General features: G+C 39.3%; 1 long non-coding RNA gene across 1 annotated transcript; it reads left to right on the top strand.

Annotated features, from left to right (window-relative positions):
- Positions 1 to 5,039: 5,039 nt before the first annotated feature.
- Positions 5,040 to 6,884, top strand: LOC147880963 (uncharacterized). The gene is made up of 2 exons (XR_015540495.1): positions 5,040 to 5,170; positions 5,764 to 6,884. It is a non-coding gene; the product is annotated as an uncharacterized LOC147880963 (long non-coding RNA).
- Positions 6,885 to 7,604: the final 720 nt, after the last annotated feature.

Genomic DNA, 7,604 nt, shown 5'->3' on the forward strand with positions numbered 1-7,604 from the left:
TACACAAGGAATGAGGCTGACTTCTTCATTGAGAACTTTTCCCTAATGAAGTGATAATGCCCTCTAACATGATTTATGTAGCATGAAAGATTAGATTCTTTACCAAATGAATACTATTCATATTGTCCATATAGAGCATGGTCGGTTCTTAGAAAAATTTCTCCTTTTGAAAGAAGGTTTTTTGAATTAGATTGTTTCACATATCACATTCGTTAATTATTTGTGTTCTGCTTCTATTGATGCTAAGGCCATTGTCTTTTCTTCATATCTATTGGAATGACTTGGTACAAAATGTTCTTATTTAATTATGCTTATACTCATAATGTTAGTGCATGGCTATATTGTTAAAAAGTCTCCCTGCTAGGTTATTTCAAGACATCCTTGCATTGTCGTATTCAGGGGAAGGGAGGCTTTTCTTAACTTAGTCATTTGAATTCTTAGTAAATCTCCTATTCTTTTGCAAAATAATACTCCATAAAAACCTTGCAAAGTAACATGGTAGATCTCCTAAGTACACTTCAAGAAATCCGACTAGTTGCACTCAAGCACTCTCAAAATGATACACTAGGAACAATCACCAAGGTCTGCAGACTCGAGAGGGGGTTCCATGCATCTAGGACCTATATCAAATATAGCCATAAAGCATGCTATCGGCACCTGAGCAGTATAAGGGGCATGCTATGAGTCGTTACTCACATAAATAAAGTCTCAAACCTGCTATGTGTCATTGTGGCTAGTGCACGTTCATAGAACAAACTCTAAATCCTAGACAGCCAAACATAGACCCTCAAAAGTGGTAGCGAAGGAACTAAGAACTATTCATGAGGGTCTCCATATGTAAAGGAGGTTCAAAGTGTAAGAATAGCATGATTGCCATGCAAGAAAACAAGAGACGAGAGACAGCAAGGAGAGAGACACGACTCTTCAGATCATAAAAGGCATACACAATGAATTACATTGATCAAGATCACGGTTACACTTATAGGCTTTGAGTAGTTAGAAGGGGTTGCTAAGACCAGCATTACACCTCAAATGGTGTGTGAAGAGATTGTGCGTAACCTTGTGACATTTAGTCTTACTATTCTAACACTCCCCCATAAGACTAAACGAGTAGCATGAACCATCTACAATGGTTTAGAGACCCACTTCACTAGGTCTCAAGGTGGGATCTTAAAGTGTCTTTAATTTCAGCTTCAACAACCCCTCCATTATACGCACTACTTTGCTTGGCTCTATGCCTAGTGTACTCAATGATTCAGGTAGATGAGTGTGAGTGGCCATGTCATGGGGTGCATCATTTGTACAAAAATTCTCCCCCCCCACCTCTGACCCTACACACACATAGCCACCTCTCTCCCTCCCTCTATGTTCCATCATTATATATATATACACTCCCCCCCCCCCCCCCCCCCCTCTCTCTCTCTCTCTCTCTCTCTCTCTTGTCTCTCCTCTCTCTCCGTTTCTTTTCCTCTCTCTCTCTATATATATGTATATATATAATAAAATAAAATAAAATAATATTATGATACATTGTGTCTATCTATGTGTATATAATATAATTATATATATATATATATATTATAGTTTATATAATATAATATACATATAGTATATTATATATTTTATATAATATATATACTATAATATCATACATTATACCCATTGCATTTGTGTATATCTATCTCTGTGTGTGTGTGTGTGTGTGTATGTAATGTATAATATATAATATATATTTAAAAAAATAGATACTCTATACATATATATATATATATACTCATCTCTCTCTCTCTCTCTCTCTCTCTCTCTCTCTCTATCTATCTATCTCTCTATCTATCTATCTATCTATCTATCTATCTATCTATATATATATATATACACACACACACACATAAAAGAGATTACATTATATATAATAGAATATTTAACTTATTATGTATCTATCTATTTCTGTGTGTGTATATAAATATACATATCATATATTACCCATTGTATTTGTATTTATATACTTACATATTGATATAGATCTTGTGTGTGTGTGTGTGTGTGTGTGTCTCAGGGGGTGCACTACTAAGAAACCCTATGTATCACATGCGTTCAAGAGGTATTTAAAAAATCCATCAACTAAAATTTTTGACTTAATAAATGCATCCCTCTTTACTTGTGAGCTAAGTGATTTTTTTCTAAAGTTGAATTCAAAAACCCCTCCTGTTATTGTAATCTTGTTAAAATTTTTAAAATTTTTGAATTAAAATATCCCTCCTTTTGAATGCATGTGGTACACTAAAATTTCTAAAGTGAACCCCTTGAGGTGTATGTAGTATAGAATATATAATGTATTCTATATTATATATATAATTTCATTTGTATTTATTTATTTATTTTATATAATTATATCAATATATTTGTCTCCGTGAATTTGGGGCTCCACACATTATCTGTCCACTGCGTGTGCCTGCTGTGGCTGCTGTTGAATGCTCTCTACCATGTGTTGAACCTCTCCCACCTTCCCCAAACCTCCCCCGAACCTCCCTCAATGCTCCCAGACCTCAAATTGTTTCCACGTGGCATATCTCGCTTCTTGCACGTAGAACCTCTCCTTAAAGAATAGTAAGATAAAATAAGAAGTATGCATGAGCAATAAGTGTAGTTAACAATCAATAGTTTAACATGTGGTAAGTCGCACGAGTGTCTGTGAGTGTTTGACAAACTAACCAGGATCAAACACTACATGTACCATAAAATATATACAAAATATACATGATTTGGGTTTCATTTTTACACAGAGATCAAGTCTCTCTTTGATTACTGCTTTTTGAGACCTCAGCTTTTGCCTTGACTTCAGGGATCAGCATCTCACGAGCTTGAAGATTATCAACTCTCCTTTGCAAGAGAGGGAGAAGGATGAGCACGTCAATGTGAATATCATCAATGAAAAAATGCATGCTTGTGTGTAGCACCAAATCTGTTGGAGTAGTGCTTGCATTGATGGAAAAAGTGGATGATGATGCAGCAGAAGGAGGGTCTTTTAATTGATTTGTAAACGGAGGGTCTTTTGTCAAGGGCCTTGATGGTATTCTCGATTCTTGGCAATTACATATTGCTTGACGGAGTTCTAGACTATGTCCAAAATGAGGGAGTCTACATGATTTGTAGACTCGGAACTATTGATGAAAGAAGAAAGCTCACCTTCTCGATTCTTGGCAATGACGTAGTGCTTGACGGAGTTCTAGACTGTGTCCAAAATGAGGGAGTCTACATGAAGAGCGTATAAGGGGCTCTCAGTGACTAGGCCATGAAATGGGCCTTCTGGTGCATTGCAGAGTAGTCGAAAAAAGGCTTCGGCCAGAGCATCTGCAGCAAGGGCTTCGAGAAGTAAAGTAGGAACACCGTCGAGTGGAGAGGCTCTAAGGGTGTTTGTCACTAAAATCCTTTCAACAGAATGGGTATTTGGCCTCGCAATGTGAATTTGAATGTCAGAGAGCCGCGAAATAATGTTAGGCAAGCCTAGCATCATTCTCAACTAAAGTAGAAATGTGCTCGTTGACGTAGTGAGCACATTCATAGTGGGATGGGTTGACTTTTAAGGTTGCAAATATGATGGTAGCCTTTCGCTACTGTCGGAAGTGAGTCCACAGAGAGCTTGGGCACATGATAGGATTCTGATTGCAATCCGATAAGGGTAGACTTATCGGAATCAGGGGCACATGGCTGCCCGAAGGTTGTTGGACCCTATCGAAAATAGGGGCACATGAGAGGATCGAAATCCGATTACTTGGTCCTGCATTCCGATTGGATATCCCCTCTTGCCGGACCTTAATTGCCGGTGCAGTCCGTTTGCATCCGATAAGCTTCCGTTAGGCAATTCTGTCGGAATCCTGCCTGAACCTTCCGCAAAACCCTCCATGTGCCCAGGGTGAGAGGGAGAGTTCACAAAAGAAGCAAGAATAGCATTGTGAATACATAGTAGCAAAGGTGACGGATATTCAACTATTATACTTTGTTTGTTGAGTTAAGGAGAAAGAGTCCAAGGTGCATAAAGTCCGCTCCCTTCAAAGTGTCAGAAAGTTCTGGCACAGGGCTCGTTTAGCATCCTAATATCACTACTAGCACACCTTGTGAATGTGGGAAGCTTTGGTTGCTTCATCGTCTCTGTTTTACCTTTGAAATTAGAGACAATGGAGGTTGCAGTGCACCCGTATTTGTAGAGTTCAAGGATCAACAGGACTTCAGGCCACATGCCCGGAGAGAGATTGAAGATCAAAAGCCTTGATGGGCAAACTGATCTAGGCTTCCCTCAAATGGATGCAGAAGAGGTGGCTCAGGTGGGCACTCTGGTCTAGATATCCCTTTTTGTGCGGATAGAGGCGTTTGGAACATGAGACCGGGAGAATGAAGGGGGTTTTTCCCACTCCATTGGGCCTCGAGCTATAGCGAGAGATGGAGGGGGGGTTTCCCACCTCCATTAAGCCTCCAAACCTCCATTCCACAGTCCAAGATAAAAGCACGTAGTTCAAGGCGAATTCAATGAGAAAGGCACCTTTGATTTTGGCTGTGCACATCCAACGATTGCTGGCTCCATTCACTCACATGTGGCCTAGATTGATCAGAATTCCGCACTAAAACGGGACTTTTCCCTTGACATTGGTCCCTACGTATCTCCGTGCATGTGGCCGCGCTCTAAGGTCATGTCTTTGTGGGAGAAGGCAAGAAGGCTCCAACACGAAGGCTCATTCAATGCAACCCGACTAACATCTTAGTTTGGGGGCTCGAAGTTGTGGGCTTTGAAGCCCATCTTTACCTTTCTTTAGCACGTTGGGCTATACATACAATCGTGTGGGTACTCTGTATCTGTAAATCTTTTTCATATTATTATTCGTAGCTTTTGGCCCTGATGTAGACTTTAGAAAGAAAAAGTTCGGGTTTTTTGAGTTTTTTGACAATTTCGAAGCATGTGCTCTCTTATTGATCCACGTGTCTGGCTAATCTTGGACGATGCAATCCTCAGCATCCATGCATTTGCATGCTTGGGTGGTTTGGGCATGCACAACTTCCAAACCCTAAAATTCGTGGTGGATATGCGCGATTTGTGATAGAAACGATCGATGGAAGATGTCGTGGAAGGGCGGTGAGATTTTTGCACAAGAGAATATCAGTGAATTTAGATTAGTAGGTAAGAGTTCTTTCTGCGTTTTGGGGCGTTGTTCTGATTAGTGGACGGTTCTGTGATGAGGGATAACGTTGAGGATGGCAAATTCTAGCACTTTCGGTCGCGTTTTGTGTTTCTTCAACTCAATAGGACCTACATATTGATTGTGAATACTGGAGTATTGAAATCAGAGATGCGCATGAGTTCTAATGAATTGCCTGTTAATCGATCCTGAGAGATTACAAGATATAGATGATTCGTGACGGTTGTGCCCCTTCGCATCACGGTGAGAGTGTGTGTGAGTAGACTTGATAGTCTTACTTCCAATATCGAGGAGATCCATGCGGATCTAGCTGTGCGAGATTTTCCTTGTGTTCTGTATCTTGTAAAACTGTGTGTTGTGAGGAACGATGCACTGTAGTTCTTTCCTCTTCCTACGTAGAGAGAGTGGTTGCTATGGAAGGATCTACTGAGTTCATGGAGTCTCGTTTAACAGCAGCGGCGCTTTTGCAGCTTATGGCTTCTCTTCACGATTGTCTTCTTGTGATTGAATTCATGATCCTTCGTTTCTTACTTCTGAATTCCTTCTGCTTGTCTGACGGTTTTGTTACTGGCAGGCCTTGCCAAAGTCTATCCTGATGCAATTCCATCTCCTGTGATGCCAAACTCTTCCAAAGCTGTGGCGATGGAACATATGAAGGATGACAGCGACGAAAGCAAAGATGCGGCTGGTAGATAGGATTTATTTTGATACTGCGTTTTGTCTGTCTGCAAGTTAATGTGTTCATCTGTGTGCACATTGTTTTTTTAAGAAATTATTTTTACCCGTATGCAGACATTAGAAAGGAATATTAACTAACGATTTGGGTTGGCATGGCGTTTCAAACGATTTTGTTCTGTTTTATTTCATTGTTTTGGCTTTCATTTCGTTCTCTTTCAGTTTAAAGTGTTCGATAGGAATTGTCTTTGATTTCATTTCTCTGGATTCCCAGTTCATTGTGCTTGAGTTTGACATGAACGATAGATTAACAATATACTCATAGAACCAGGTAATCTTCACTCGTTCATTGATACGTTTCTGATATTCGAAAGTCTGTTGAAATTTGTTATTGTTGTTATGCATTGCCACTCTGTTTTTTTCAGTTCTTTTCTTTGTATTCATTTTTGTTGGCAAGTAGCTATCGTTTTTCCTTAATATCTTCGTTAGCATGGCTCTATTGTTGGTGTGTATTGCATGCATGACTTTGTTTGGTTGTTGCAAGGGTTGATGCTATTTCCACTTGCTCTTACATGCAAAAAAGTGTATCTCCACCTAGTTTTAAGTCAAACCCTTTTGTAGTTGCTTCTCCAAGTAGACCCTCAAAAGAAAATTTGCTAATGAACTCTCCAATCAAGAAAGCTCCTCACCATTCATTGAAGAACTCTTTTCAAGAGGTTGCCCAAGAGGCTTACACTCAAGGTAATCTCATAGCTTGGTTTCTTTGTTTTTTGTCATAAGTGGTGAATTTTAGCTAGTTTCCACCTTTTTTTCTTTTAGCATTTAGTGAAGAAGCTTATACACGAAAATTTGAAGTATGTTAATTTTAAATCCACTCTTACCTCTCATATTCACCGTTCAAGTAAATCCATGCATGTAGATAAAAAATTGTGCTCACCTAAAAGGGGTGTTGTTGATATTCTTAATATTTACTCAGATTAAGTCAATGATTGAACTATGAATTGTGGTTGGTCTTCTTATTCTAGCATTTGACTTGGAAGTGTATTGTGGCATACATATTTAAATTTCATACTTTGGAATTTGAAAGATCTTTTTTTTCGCTCTAATTGATGAAATTGTTCCACTACAATCCACAACAACACAAAGCAACTATAGACGTGCTTGGTAGATGCGCAAAATAGCGGGCGCGTCTATAGGCGTTGCTTTAGTAGAGGAATTACGGGCGTGTCTAAAAGCGTGTCTAACAACTCGTCTATTTGCGCGTGTAATAACATGTCTACTTGCGCGTCTAAACTGAGAAAATATGGGCCCGTCTAACATCGCGTTTATCAGCGTGTCTATTTGCGCGTGTATTAGCACGTTTATTTGCGCGTTTACACTGAGAATCAGACGCACATTTAGACGCGTAGATAGACGCAAACCAGAGAATACAGAAAGTGAGATTTTGGTGTACATCATTGCTTTCCAAACATTGCCCATGATTACCAAAGCACATAATTTTTTGCAAGCCCACATATACAAGAATTAAGTGAGATGAGGAGAATAAGACAATATGTAAAATAGTTTTGCCAATATCAATTATGGGGCTACGGTTCAATCTCATCCTCAATGAGATCAACCCTTGCCAAACTATCTACTTCAAAATCCAAACAAGTGTTTAGATCTACAAATACATTCAACCCACTACTACTTGTGCCACTCATGTGCTCATCGAAATTAGCATCTCGAATGGTAGGCTCG

Source organism: Dipteris shenzhenensis, chromosome 31, assembly GCF_047967505.1.
Source record: "Dipteris shenzhenensis isolate YYH24624 ecotype China chromosome 31, Dip_SZ_1.0, whole genome shotgun sequence".
Lineage (NCBI taxonomy): Eukaryota > Viridiplantae > Streptophyta > Polypodiopsida > Gleicheniales > Dipteridaceae > Dipteris > Dipteris shenzhenensis.